This window comes from Pleurodeles waltl, chromosome 1_2, assembly GCF_031143425.1.
Source record: "Pleurodeles waltl isolate 20211129_DDA chromosome 1_2, aPleWal1.hap1.20221129, whole genome shotgun sequence".
Taxonomy (NCBI): Eukaryota; Metazoa; Chordata; class Amphibia; order Caudata; family Salamandridae; genus Pleurodeles; species Pleurodeles waltl.
In genome coordinates, this window is record NC_090437.1 from 584466311 (window position 1) to 584480853 (window position 14543).

A 14543-nucleotide genomic window follows, 5' to 3' on the forward strand; every position below is an offset into this window, starting at 1 on the left:
CCATACCCACTCTACTGTAAGAGTTTTATTTCTCCCTTTCCAGCAGGCAGTATTAATAGAAAATTATGTTGGTTATTATGAAATTGGCGGTGACTGCTAAAGTGGTGGTAATTCTGCCAACAGGCTGATGGTAATTACCGCCCAATTAAGACCATGGCGGTGATAACTCCATGGACCGCCAATGTCCCACACCATCCGCCAGGGGGTTAACACCACTAACCATGGCGGTAGCCATCAACAGCCAGGCGGAAGACAAGATACCACCCACCATATCATGACACAGCAAACTGCCGTGATTTCCTGGACTGTACCAATTCCATCAAAAGCCTGGCAGAAACACAATGCAGAAGACCAAAGACTCACCATCAGAGACACAGAGAAGATTAAAGCCGCCGTGGAAGCGGAACTGAAAGTCTTTGCGTCGCTTTTCTACACCATGCTCCACCTGGAACACCAACGCTAATGAAGACGACAGTGTGTTCAGTCAACTAGCACACAAGGGAGGGAGGGAGCAAAAGGAGAATGACACACATACGCACATCACACCCAATTGGTACACACACCATACACACAACCAGCAGCAGACGAAAAACTATGTCATGGGATACACCTCATAATAATGCAAGGTCAACAGTAAGGCCGACTTGAAAATGTATTTGCATGCCAACAACCACCATAAGTACTGAAGTGACAAATAATATACATGAACAATTGTCCAGAAAGGGGCAATGCCCAGTCCAAAGAACTAAAGGCCCACATGGCCACAGGGCACCGTCCAAGCCACAACCAAACTGTGCAGGAGCAAAATGTTGGAAGTGGGCAGGCAGCTCAGGGGGAGGGGGTTGGGGTGCACCTCAGCTGAAGTGGAGAACTTGCCCACTGGTTCTGGAGGGGGCTCTGTGCCAATTTTCCAATGCTGGGGAGTGCAAGGTCACAGTCTTGCAGGTGGGGAAGTCACCCACTGCTTCTGGAGGGGGCTCCATGCCCTTTTCCAATGTTGGGGAAGGCAAGGACACAGTCTTTGAGGTGGGGTAGTTGCCCACTGCTTCTAGAGGGGGATCCTTGTACAACAGTCCCTGGAGGGTGTGCTACATGCCCTCTGCTGGAGGTGAGGGCTGCTGTGTCTCAGCTGGAGATGAGGGCTTCTTGCCTTTCATTGATGTTTGAGTGTGAACCATTCCTGTCATTGGTGGTTGAGTGGAAACCTCTCCTGTCATTGGTGGTTGAGTGGGAACCGCTCCTTTCATTGGTGATTGAGTGGGAACCTTTCCCTTCCTGGCTGGAGGAGTGGGATCCTTCCCTTTCCTGGCTCCCGGCTGGTGGAGTGGGATCCTTCACTTTCTTGTCTCCACGGCTAGGAGGTGCCTCCACTGTCCCCGTGGACTGTTTGGCTCAGGTGCTGGTCTGAGTCATTGGGACCCTGCTCTTATGGGAAGGATGGGGTGGAGGGGGAGGGAAGAGGTACATTTGTGCAAGGAAAAGCTTCTTAGGGACAGTGGGGTGGGATGAGGAAGGAGGGAGGAGGGATGGGAGTGGAGGTTGAGGGAGTGGTTGTTGGAGGAGTAAGTCTGCTGGACTTGGGTGCACATGCATGGGCAGTGTGCCGATGTGAGGTGGATGGCTGTTGGGTATCTGAGCGCCTGCGTTTGTGTCCCTTAAGAGGGGGGGGTAGACAGGGTGGTAGAGGACACAGGTGATGCGTGGATGGATGTTATGGAGGTGTCTGCTAGTGAGGTGTGAATGCTGCTTGATGTGGTGATGGTGGTGCTGGCTGTTGAAGCAGTGCATGCAGGTGTGAGTGCAGATGTGACTGTGAGGGAGGAGGAGGAGGCAGTGGAGGCAGTGGATGTTGTTGTGTGTGCAACTGTCTGTTTTTTGTGTAAGTGCTTGTGGCCTGGAGTGTGCTGCCTGTGTTTGACTGTGCTACTCCTGTCTGATGTTTTGTGTGCATGCTTGTCTGTATGTGTGCATGGGATGCGTTAGGGTTGAGGAGACTGGGACTGGGAAGTGGTAGTTGGAGGTGGGACAGTAGGAGCAGGGACAATGGTTGTCTTCAGAGAGGAGGCCAGAGCCTGGAACGATCTCTGTTGGTCCGCCAATCCACCGTGGATGTCCTCCAGAAATGCATTGCAATATTGCACCTGGGATGCCAGCCCCTGGATGGCATTTACTATGGTTGAACCCCCTACAGAAATGAATCTCAGGAGGTCAATAGCCTCCTCACTGAGGGCAGCAGGTCTCACTGGGGCAGGGCCTGAGGTGCCTGGGGCAAAGGAGATGCCCACCCTCCTGGGTGAGCAGGCACGGGCAACTCAGTGAGGGGCAACTGGGAGGGCGGTGCTGGTAGGGGGGCTGGTGGCTGTACCTGTAGCTGGGGTGGTCCCAGAGGTGTCTGTCACCACCAGGGAGCTCCCATCAGAGGAGGAATCAGAGTAAGTGTTGTCACCTCCTGTCTCTGCCATGGTGCTCCTCTCACCCTCCATCCCACTGGTTCCCTTGGCATCAGTGGACTCTGCATCCTGGGTCCTGTGGGATGCAGCTCCCTCAGTCGCCGGTGCCCATGCTCCTCTGACAGATGATGCTAATGCACACATGGACAGGATGACAGAAGAAAAAAGGGAGGAAGAGAGAGAAAGTGAATACTGGGTCAATTTACAGCACCAACACCTCAGTTGGCAGACACATTACTATCAGACACAAGGTTCAGGATTGAGCACTATGCACCACACTGGCAACCAATTGGGTAGGTGCCACAGCAAGCAGAGGGCCAAACACCGCCAACTGCAACCCTCCTGGCACCCACTAAGCCATGTCTGAAATGGAATACAACTTAGCTAGGTTAAGTGAATTTGCTATACACCTATTACCCTTGAGCTGGGTCAAGCTGCAATGTCTGACCTGGCATTAAGGGGCACACACTGACTCACACCCACCACCCGGATCCCATGCCACCTACGAATGATTGTAGTTACACCCACTGTACCCACCCCCTTGTGGCTGCTGTGATGCCCTCAAGCGCCCATCCAGCTCTGGGTAGGCCACTGCCAGTATGTGGGCCATCAGGGGGGTCAGGTTCCGATTGGTACCCCGTCCTCATTGGGAGGCCATCCCCAGCTGGGCCTCCACAGACTTCCATGCCCAGCGTATCAGGTCCTCCCACCTTTTCCTACAGTGGGTGCTCTGCCTGCTGTAGACCCCCATGGTCCACACATCATTGGCGATGGCACGCCACAATCCCTTCTTCTGATGGGCACTGACCTGCAGAAGTAATACAGACAGGAGGACACCATTACACATATAATCCAGCCTGTCACACATATGGCCCACAAAAACCATTTCCATCTCCATTGGCACACAAATCACCCAGCATACACCAGGTACACTACCACCAGACATACCACCCCCCCAAATGACATGATGCTGCCACACACATCTCCATGAAACCTTGCCACATACATCGTGCCAAAGGTGTACTCACCTGTTTGTCTGGAGGCCCATACAGTCGTCTATACTGGAGTAGGACCCCTTCCACCAAATGTTCCAACTCCTCCAAAGTAAAGGCAGGGGCCCTTTCTCTGGTCACATGGGCCATGGTAGGTTCCAGACACAGGTCACAGCAGCACACGCAGTGGATGTATTGCCCTGTGGAAAGACAGGAATCAAGTGAGGATTTAGAAAGAAAATGATGGTCACGTCAGTGACGGTGTACACCGTCACTGCCGCTGCTGATCCCCATTGGCCACTGCACTCCATAGAGCCCCATTTTCGCCAATGAGGAATTGCATGGCGGAGCCAGACCGCCTTCCGCCACGACGGCCAACGACGGCGGAGTTACCTCACTTTCACCTGTACCTAGATACAGGACAGGCAGTCACCATTTAATGGTGTTTGAGATCATTCAGATAATCCATATCTATGTCATTGCTGAAGATTTCACGTACATTACCATTCCCACCATGCCATCACATTAATGCTCTGTGTACACTGAGATGGAGGTTCCATTGTTCAAATTGTGACAGCCTACTCACTCTTGTGTCCCTTAGATACCTACCACTGCGGATGAATAGGGGGAGGAGACAAGCCCCTGTGTACAGACCCCTTGTGGACTTTGCTACACTGGAAGACAGGCACATAATACTCACCTATAGACTAGAGAGGGCCACAATCACAGAGCTGTGTGCCTAATTTGAGCTTGATCTGATATCAACTATCCATCATCCCACTGGGATCCTCCTCTTGTGCAAGTTGTATCAGTGTTCCATTTCCTGGCAACTGGTTCTTTCCAAGTGACAGTGGGCTTGGCAGCAGGAATGTCACAGCCAATGTTCTCAATTGTGCTGGCAAGGGTTCTGTCTGACTTGGTCAAACACATGTGCAGCTACATTGCTTTTTCCCAGATGGAAGATTTGGCCACTGTGAAGGCAGGATTCTATTAAATGGACATATACCAAATATTATTAGGGCGAATGATGGAACACATATTGCGTTTGTCCCCCGCCAGAATAAACAGGTGTTCAGGAATCGGAAGAGTTTCCACTCACTCAATGTGCAAATGTGTGCCTGGCAGACAAGTACATCGCCCACATCACTGCCAAGTATCCTGGGTTGGTGCATGATACCTTTGTCCTGAGGAATAGCAGCATCCGAAATGTGATGGCCCAACTACAGAGGCACAGGGTGTGGCTAATAGGTGAGCCAGAGTCCCCACCCACTATATGTCAGTGTATACCTACAGGTGCTATCCCCATAGCATCCTGTTAGGCTAATGTTTGTCCCTCAGTACTTGCAGGTGACTCAGGCTACCCACACCTATTGTGGCTCCTGACCCCTGTGTGGCATGCCAGGACAGGGGCTGAGAATCGTTACAATGAGGCACATGGGCGAACCAGGAGAATTATTGAAAGGACCTTTGGCCTCCTGAAGGCCAGCTTCAGATGCTTGCATCTGACAGGTAGATCCCTGTGCTACACACCAGAGGAGGTCTGCCAGATAGCAGTGGCATGCTGCATGTTGCACAACTATGCCCTCAGACAATATGTGCCTTATCTGCTGGAGGAGGAGACTGGAAATGCTTCTGTGACAGCAGTGGACTCTGAGGACAGTGAGGATGAGGATGCAGAGGATGAAGATGTGGATAGCAGAACATCAGTTATACGTCAATACTTCCAATGACACACAGGTGAAACAGTGTAACTGACCATTCCTCTGACTATTGTTTTAGCTGTGTGGCTGTAGCAGGATGGCATTCACTTCCTTTGCATCTCAACCTACTGTCACCTATGGCTTCTCGTGTTACAGATGTTAGTGACGTTACAACAGTGTACTAATGTGATGACTAAAGACAGCTACAGGTCCTGAATTGTATGCTATCACAGTTTTCAGATCGTTTACACATGATGTGACTGTTTCCATAAATATACATTTTCATCACATAAAACACTGTCAGTCAAGTTGTGATCAGGGGTGTTTATTGTAGTGCAAATCATTTATAGGAAAGTGCAATGCAATGGGGTTATGGTAGAGGAAAGTCCAGGGTATTATTCCATCATTCTGTTTGTGGCACAGGTCCAGTGTCCAAGGGGTCATAGGAAGGGGAGCAAAGGCAGTTCTAAATGGACAAGGTGACAGAGTGGGACACAATGGGGACATTCAGGAGGGTCTTATTTCCTGGTGGTGCTCTTGGTCTTGGCAAGTGTGTCCTGCTTCTGTCTGGGTCACAGGGAACATTTGCAGGGTGGTTCACCTTCTGCAGAGGGAGGGGTCCTGGTGGCCTGTGGGTCCTGTGGCAAGGCCTCCTGCCCACTAGAGGCAGCAGACGTGGAGGGCTAGTCAGTAGGCTGGCTAGTGGTAGGGGCCCACTGGTGTGCTGTCCATTCCTTCATGATGTTGGCCATGTCTGCCAGCACCCCTGCTATGAAGATCATGGTGGTGTTGAGGACTGCAAATTCTACCTGATGTCCTGATGTTCCTCCGGCAGCCGCTCGTTCTCCTGTATGTTTGTAAGGATCTGGCCCTTCTTGTCCTGGGATTGTTGGTCCTCCCCCTGGTGCACAGCGGTCCTCCCAGTGTCCCCGGTCCCCTGTGCCTCTGTCCCCTAACGCTGTGCCCACTGGCTCTGACCCCAGGACCCTGATTGTCTTGGGTGTGAGGTGTGGACCGCGGTCCTTGTACAGGTGGGCACACTGCTGATTGACATGTCCTGGGGACAGAGGTGTGGGTGCTGTGGTGTTGGATACTGATGGGGGAGGCTCTGTGCTGGACTGTGAGTGGGCTGGGGTGGCCGACTGACCAGTGGTCCCTGATGGGCCAGGTAGTTCATCCAGAAGTCCAGAGTTACTGTCCTCACTGGGGGCTTCGTCTGTTGGGGGACTGGCTAGACATGGCACCTCCTCTACGCTGACATTGGCTGGGGCAGCTGTGGGCATGTAAGTGATGTATTATGCCTCATGTCTGCGACAAATTGTACATCCCTGGCTTCTCCTTTATCGTTGCTGTTGCCCTGCCACCTTTGTTTGTGTATGGTGATGTATTGTGAGATTGTTACTTCTCCATGCTGTGCATGCTTTGCGATGGGTGTACATGCAGTGCTGGGAGGGCTGTCCATGCATTGGTATAGCATGCAGGGCTAGGCTTTGGGGTTAGTCCTATGTGTAGGTTCAGTGTATGGGATGGAGTGGACTTATGGGAGTGAGGGTGAGGGGGTGTGATGGCCTGCAGGTATGGGGGTGATAACTAGTAAATATTGACTTACCAGTGTCCAGTCCTCTGGCAACTCTAGTGAGTCCCTCAGGATACAGGATTACTAAGACTTGCTCCTGCCATGCTGTGAGCTATGCGGGAGGAGGTGGGGGTCGACCACCAGTCCTCTGGATGGTGAGCAGGTGCCTTACTTCCACAGAATGTACCTTACCCCGTAGGTCGTTCCACCTCTTCCTGATGTCGTTATTTGTTCTTGGATTCTGTCTTATAGCATTCACCCTGTCCATGATTCTCCACCATAGCTCCATCTTCCCGGCAATGGATATTTGCTGTACGTGTGTTCCAACCAGCTGTGGCTCTACCCTGATTATTCCCTCGACCATGACCTGCAAATCCTCGTCAGTGAAGCGGGGGTGCCTTAGTGGGGATATGGGTGTTGTGTGGTGTGTGTTGGTGAGAGCGTGTTGAGTAATGTGGTGGGGTGTGTGATGTGGAGTGTGTGAGGTGTGTATGGGTATATGTGGTGTGTGTGTCTAGTTGTCTCTGTGCTCTTCTTCTCAGTCTCCTGGTAGCAATTGGTGTTCGTAAGGGGTTGTGGGTAATGTGGGTTTGTGTTTTAAAGTGCTGTGGGAGGGTGGCTGTGGTGTGTGTATCAGTGTCAAGTATGTGATTTCGGTTTTGGCCAATGTAATGTTTTGTTTTGGGTGTCCATTCTGGGCGCGCCGGTGTGTACCGCCAATGGTTTAGCGACATTGAATGTCCGTAATGGTGAATCGTGGGTCATAATGTGGTGGGTGTTGTATTGGTGGTGTAACGGTATGGGTGTTGGTACTGACACTTTAACACTGACCTTTGGGCTGGCGGATTTGTGTATGTGGTACTATTCTGTCAGATTGGTGTGTGTGTGTGTCATAATATGTTGAACGGATATCTGCCACCACAGCAGTTTGTTGGCAGCCTTCACCACGGGCGTAAGCGGGATTTACCGCCAATGTTATGATGAGAGCCTGTTTGTGGGTGTACCTGTACAGTTTGAGGGGGTACCTGTACAGCTGACGGGGTGGCTGTACAGTTTGGGAGATGCCTGTAAGCTGAGGGAATACCTGTACAGTTGGTGGGGGGGTCATATGCAGGTGGGAGGGTGCCTGCGTACGTGGGTGGCATGCCTGTTCAGGCACTGGTGTAGGTAGCTGGCTAGGGTGGGGTCCAATTTGGTAAGTTTAGTCCTTTTCATGCGTTAACCATAAAGGAAGACTTTGAAACAGTTTCAATATGCTTTCCTTCATCTTCATAGCCAAGGCATGGTGTCTTGCACTGTCTTCCCTATACATTTTGATTTAGTCTTAGTGCATCCTTGACACATCTTGGAAACATTTCACAACATTGTCCAAAGCACAGGTCTTTATGTCAAATATCTGAGGTTGTCCTTAAAGTGAATCTGCAATGCCAGACAGTGTAGCCCCTATTACACAAATCCCCTATCTCGCATCAGAATGTTGTTGGAAAAAATATTCCTCCCATTGGCCAACATGAACATTTGCCACCTTCCTCCACATGTATCACCCTCTAGATGCGTGAATGTAGGCCTGGGATGCACTGTCATGGTGTCATAACTCCAACCTGTGCCCTAAGTGGTGTGGGTTTCACGCATGGGGGTCATGTCACCCTTCCCTTGTGGTACCTCCCTGCCCTGAGTGCTCCCACTCATGCTTCCCTTGTGGTGCCTTCTAGTCTCAAGCATGGCATGATTTCCCTCCCAGGAAACCTCAACCATTGACCTTCCTGTTCTGTTGCTATACAACTTTAGCCTATTTTGCACCTGCAGGTATCACATAGTTATGTTTCCACTGTGAGAGATTGAAGTATACCATCAAGGACTTGCGTTCCATTGTACTTGTTTATTGTTGCCAATTACTGACTGTTTGCACCTGCCAACTGCTAGGCCTCATATCTGTTATATGTAACATGTGAATTTCCCCAGGTTCATTGGAATATTCCATAGTCCCACGTCGGACATGTGCCTTTCTGGAGCACCCTTTGCTTTGTGCGTATATACTGTCTCAGAACCTGCATGGGGGCTTGGCCTCATCCCCATCCTGCATAAGAATCATCTCTGCACTCACCTCCTGATTCACCTGGATCTTCCAACATTCCAGTACTGCACAAGCTTTGTGCCTGCACTGAACTTTTGAGGTACCCGGAACTTCAAGCATTCTAGTCTTCCATTCCTTTCTGATGATCCCATGACTGTGGCTTCTGTAATGCTTCTGGATTCTTCTTCCATGAGCTACGATTTTGCCTCCTCTTGAGCTTCTTACACCAAGCATCCTGCCGTCTTTGGATTCCCGTTAAAGTACAAGACCAGGCTAAGTACTTTCCGTCAGGTTAGAGCACACTAAGGGCCTCATTATGACCCTGGCGGGCGGCCTCCGCCGCCCGCCAGGATCCCGCCCTCCAAATTACCGCGCCGCGGTCAAAAGACCGCGGCGGGTATTACGAGTTTTCCCCTGGGCTGGCGGGCGGTTCCAGTAAAACCGCCCGCCAGCCCAGGGGAAAACGACCTTCCCACGAGGATGCCGGCTCGTAATCGAGCCGGCGGAGTGGGAAGGTGCGACGGGTGCTACTGCACCCGTCGCGTATTTCACTGTCTGCAAGGCAGACAGTGAAATACATTTTGGGGCCCTCTTACGGGGGCCCCTGCCGTGCCCATGCCATTGGCATGGGCACGGCAGGGGCCCCCAGGGGCCCCGCGACCCCCCCTACCGCCATCCTGTTCATGGCGGCTTTCCCGCCATGAACTGGATGGCGGTAGGGGGGGTCAGAATCCTCATGGCTGCGGAGCGCGCTCCGCAGCCATGGAGGATTCATATGAGCAGCGGAAAGTCAGCGGGAGACCGCTGACTTTCCGCTTCTGACCGCGGCTGAACCGCCGCGGTCAGAATGCTCATTGGAGCACCGCCAGCCTGTCGGCGGTGCTCCCGTGGTCGGTGGCCCTGGCGGCCACCGGCCGCCAGGGTCAGAATGACCCTCTAATTGTTTTATAGTAATAAGCAGGCCTGACTTTCAGCCTATTCATGACAACAGACATGTCTCTAGTTCCTTCTCCGCATCACTCCTTATTCTTACTCATTCTGAACCCTCCCTCCAACTTTGGCATTTGAACTCTTTTTCTCATGGACTGGAGATTTAGGCCATCATTATGAACACGGCGGTCTGGGCCGCCATGCCGGGGGTGGCGGTAATTACTGCCACCGGCATGGTGGCCCAGACCGCCATTTTAAATGTGGCAGAACCGCCACTGGAGTAACTTTGCCACCACCAGGCTTCCGCCGCCAGGCAGCCTGGCGATGGCGGAGTTTCATATTCGCCAGATAATGTGCCTGATTCTACCAGCCTTTCCCTGGTGGTTTATCCCACCAGAGAAAGGCTGGCAGAATGGGTGCCTGGGGACCCCGTGCACAGCCCCATCGCGCATGACACTGCCCGATTTACAGGCTGCTGCACCCACCGCACTGCTCCATGTGCAGCCGGTGTCAATGTACAGGCTCTGCATTCTGCTAGCCCGACTGGCGGAAACACTGTTTCTGCCCGCTGGCCCAGCAAAATGTACATAATATGAGCAGCGGGGTCCTTGTGTGCTGCCGGTCTTTTGTTGACCGCCAGCGCCAAACTCAGTGAGTTTTAGAAGCAATTGACTTTTGTATGAACCTTGCAATCTCCATTCTTTGTTTCTAGTATACTGTGAGAGTGTCAGTAACTCCAACCTATTTCCAGAGTGTAACACTGTTTCTAGCATACCTTGGGAGTGTTTTAAAATCCAGCCTATGGATTTAGTGTAATCTTGGGAGTGCCAGTAACTCCAATCTATGGTCCAAGTTTACCCTGGAAGTGTCAGTAACTCCAACCCATGCACCAAGTCTAATCTTGGAATTGTCTCAACCCCAACCTATGTATAGATTTTAACCTTGGGATGGTCATTGACTCTAACCTGTGTATCAAGAATAACTTTGGGAGTACCAATAACTGCAACCCATCTCTTGAGTACAGCCTTGGGAGTGTCAGAAACTCCAACCTATGTACGAGTATAACTTTGTTTCTAGTAAACATTGTGAATGTCTCAAACTCTACCCTAGGTATCAAGTGTAACCTTCGGAGTTCCAGAAACACCAATCTATGTTCTGAGTTTCCCATGGGAGTGTCAAAGGCTTTCATCAGTGTTTCAAGTCCAAGAGATTCTTATCCAAGAACATGATTTTTTTTGCTCCCAGGTTGTAATTTTGAAGAAACCTGTAAGTGTTGGTCACTGAAGCAATGCATTGTTTATCATGTAGAGACTTGCTACTATATTCATGGTAATTGCTTCTTCTTCCTCTTCCCAGTGTATTGAATCTTCATAAAACCAGAGGCGCTGGTCCCTTAAACGTCCACCTTCGTATACCCAGAAGGTCTCATGAGCAATGCATCCTGTTCAGCAGTATGATATCATCTCTAAGCAGATCCCATACTGCAAGTGTCTTTTTTTCTTATTTTGCCTCTTCCCTCCTTCCCCTTCTGGATGGTGTGGGATCTAGGTGTTCCATCCCTAGATATTGCATCATTCTGAGAGGGATTGAAGGTCCAGCATTGTCTCCAGAGTTGTCTCCATAGGTGGGCAAGGTGAGTCTGTGACAGAAGGCCAAGCCTTGCATGCTTCCACTGCTCAAACAACATAGATGATCAGATGACACCAGAGCCTGTCCCTTTAATGTCTGTCCAATGTTGCTAGAATGACCTTAACTATGTCATATTTCAGAAGTGTCTCAGTTATGTGGGCCAATCTTCCCCTTGAATGTAATGGTTTGACTTTACATGATCTTGAAAACCATAAAGAGATGATGTTTTGACTCTTGGATTTGCATATGCTTGTTGAGACCACTGATACCGATTTGCTAAATAATCACCATAGCAGATTTCCCTTCTGCACCTTGTAAACCTATCATCGGACTGCTCTGAGTGCATTGACTCACTTGTCAGGTTTGACCATAACGTAATGAAACATAGAAAGAAAATTAAACTGTGTTTGTTTGGTGGTGAAGTGGATCATTCAACAGAAGAGTGTACTGCCAAACTGAAGGGATTTTGGAAGGTTAGCACCTTTACTGCAGACACAGTGCTGAAATGACTTGATTGCCGAGCTGACAAAGAGGTGAGTCAGTTGGATACATTTCTTGAACCAAGCCCTCCTTCCCTGGTAATTACTTCACATAAGGTTTCACAACCTACAATGATACCAGCCACCCTGATTATTTCACCTCAACAGAGACAGGAGTTATCTATCTACATTTATTTTTGGGTCAAAGGGAATTTACTAAATGCTGCCTCAGGCAGTACCTTACACGCCTCACAGGTTATTAGGAATGAGCCTGAGTAGGGTAGAACCGTACATGTCTCTGAGCTCTCTTCTGGGTTGATTGTATACCCAATGACTCTACTCTTGTCAATATGTCAGAAAGGGCTCACAGAGACCTTGACCTTTGATCTCATTGAAATACATACCTTAGATGCTATATTAGGAACTTGGCTTCAGTTACACAATCCTACCATTGACTGGTCTCTCCATCTTGCCACTTTTGAATCTTATTACAGTCAAACTCATTGCTATGATAACTCACTGAGAGGTCTGTCTCTCTTGGCATGTGCAGCTCTTTTACTTGACTCCTTAACCCTACCCTACCCTCAGGGAGTAACCTAAACATTCAAGACACCTTTGATGACAGAATACACAACTAGCTCCTCATAAAGTATTTGGTTGCTGCATAGATTTTACATTGGGTGCAACACTTTCCTATACTCAAGCCTCAGAGCCTGAGACAATAAGTTTTCTTTTTGCCAGACTTGGTAAAGGCACATTTCTTGTTCAATGTGCTGAATTCGCAGAACCTATCTTGTTACCCAATGGTGTGACCATGAATACAAATGATACCCCAGTATTTAGATATTTAGGCCCTACACAGACTTATCTTGAGAAAACAAGTTCCTCACAGTTAGCTGTGGAAAAAGGTCCTACAGCACAGTAAGACAGTTAAAGTGACTCCAGTTTCCATGTCTTTAAAAGAGAAATTGTCAAAGGACCAGAGACACATTAATTAAAACACTTGGGCCAGATTCATAAGAAAGTGGTGTATTAGCTTTGAGGCACCACTTTTCTTGCCCCCCCTAACACCACCATGTGTGTGTCTTATTTACAATACAGTGCACCATGGCATTCCTTTCTACAATAGCGGCATAATTTATGATACTATTGTGGCACTTTGTTGGATTAGTGCCATATATTATGGCATTAGTGCAGCAAAGCACTAGAGAGTCCCATAGGCTACTGTGGGCCCTTCTTAACGCCTACCCTGAGCAGGCATTTAAAATGACTGAAATTTTTTTGCAGTGAAATGTTGTAGATTTCACTGAGCCAGTTTGTGTAGGCCTCCCTGCGTGGGAACGCCACCCCTTGCATACATTATACCTTGCGCAGGTATAATGTGGCTCAAGCCATTAAAAAGTGGGGCAACACTAGCATTGCGCCACTTTGTAAATATGGCAAAGGAAAATGGCATCCTTAATGCTACATAAGTGTAACAAAATTACTCTAGTGTGGCACTAAGAGGCGCTAGGGTCTTGCAAATCTGGCCCTCATGATTTCACTTCCCAGAACACAGTCCCCTCAGAACACATTTTAAGTCACTATGGCCAGAAATCCTTATTTGGGGAGAGTCAGCAGAGAGTTACTAGAGAAGAAATCAAGTCTTGGGTAACTGAAAATGATCAGCATTTACCCAAGCAGTTCCTTATCATGGTACCACTTCATTTACTTCTACGAAATAATTTAGTCAATAAACTTGAATTAGGCATCCTGGCATTCTATTAGAGGAGCTTTTGAGAATCCAAGAGATCAATTATGGTTGAGTGGTGCATATGATTGAGTGGTCCACATTGTCTAAGGAAGTGCACCATGCCCCATCAGGTGATTCAAGTGTCTTGCCCGTATCTCCTTATCCCTGGCATGCTATCAGCATGGAACTTAATACTGACCTTCCTAACTTCCACAGATACACTGTTGTTTTTTGCAGTAATTGATCTTTTATCCAAGATGACATATTTTATTGCTCTTAGAGAAATACCTCCTATCAAAAATCTCTTGCCATGCTGTTTGTTCAACACATAGGGGGTCATTCAGACCCCGGCGGGCGGCGGGAGCCGCCTGCCTGGAGGGAACCGCCATATGGCCGCTCCGCGGTCGAAAGACCGTGGAGGCCATTCTGGCTTTCCCGCTGGGCTGGCGGGCGACCGCCAGCAGGCCGCCCGCCAGCCCAGCGGGAAACACCTTCCCACGAGGAAGCCAGCTCCGAATGGAGCCGGCCGAGGGGGAAGGTGCGATGGGTGCAGTTGCACCCGTCGCGAATTCCAGTGTCTGCTGAGCAGACACTGGAATTCAAAGTGGGGCCCTCTTACGGCCATCCTGTTTCCTGGCGGTCGGAACCCCTGCGCCGCCATGGGGGATTCCCAGGGCAGCGGAAAACCGGCGGGAGACCGCCGGTTTTCCTGGTCTGACCGCAGCCAAACCGCTGCGGTCAGAATGCCCTGCGGGGGACCGCCAGCCTGTTGGTGGTGCTCCCGCATCCCCGGCCCCGGCGGTCCTTGACCGCCAGGGTCGGAATGAGCCCCATAATGTGGTTGCACAGGCTGCCTTCGGTCATTGTGTCTAATGGGGTCCTGCAGTTCATATCAAGATTCTGTACCAGTCTTTACACATCATTGGACATTGAAGCTCAACTCTTGTCTGCCTGTCTCCCATATGCTAATGGATGGACACA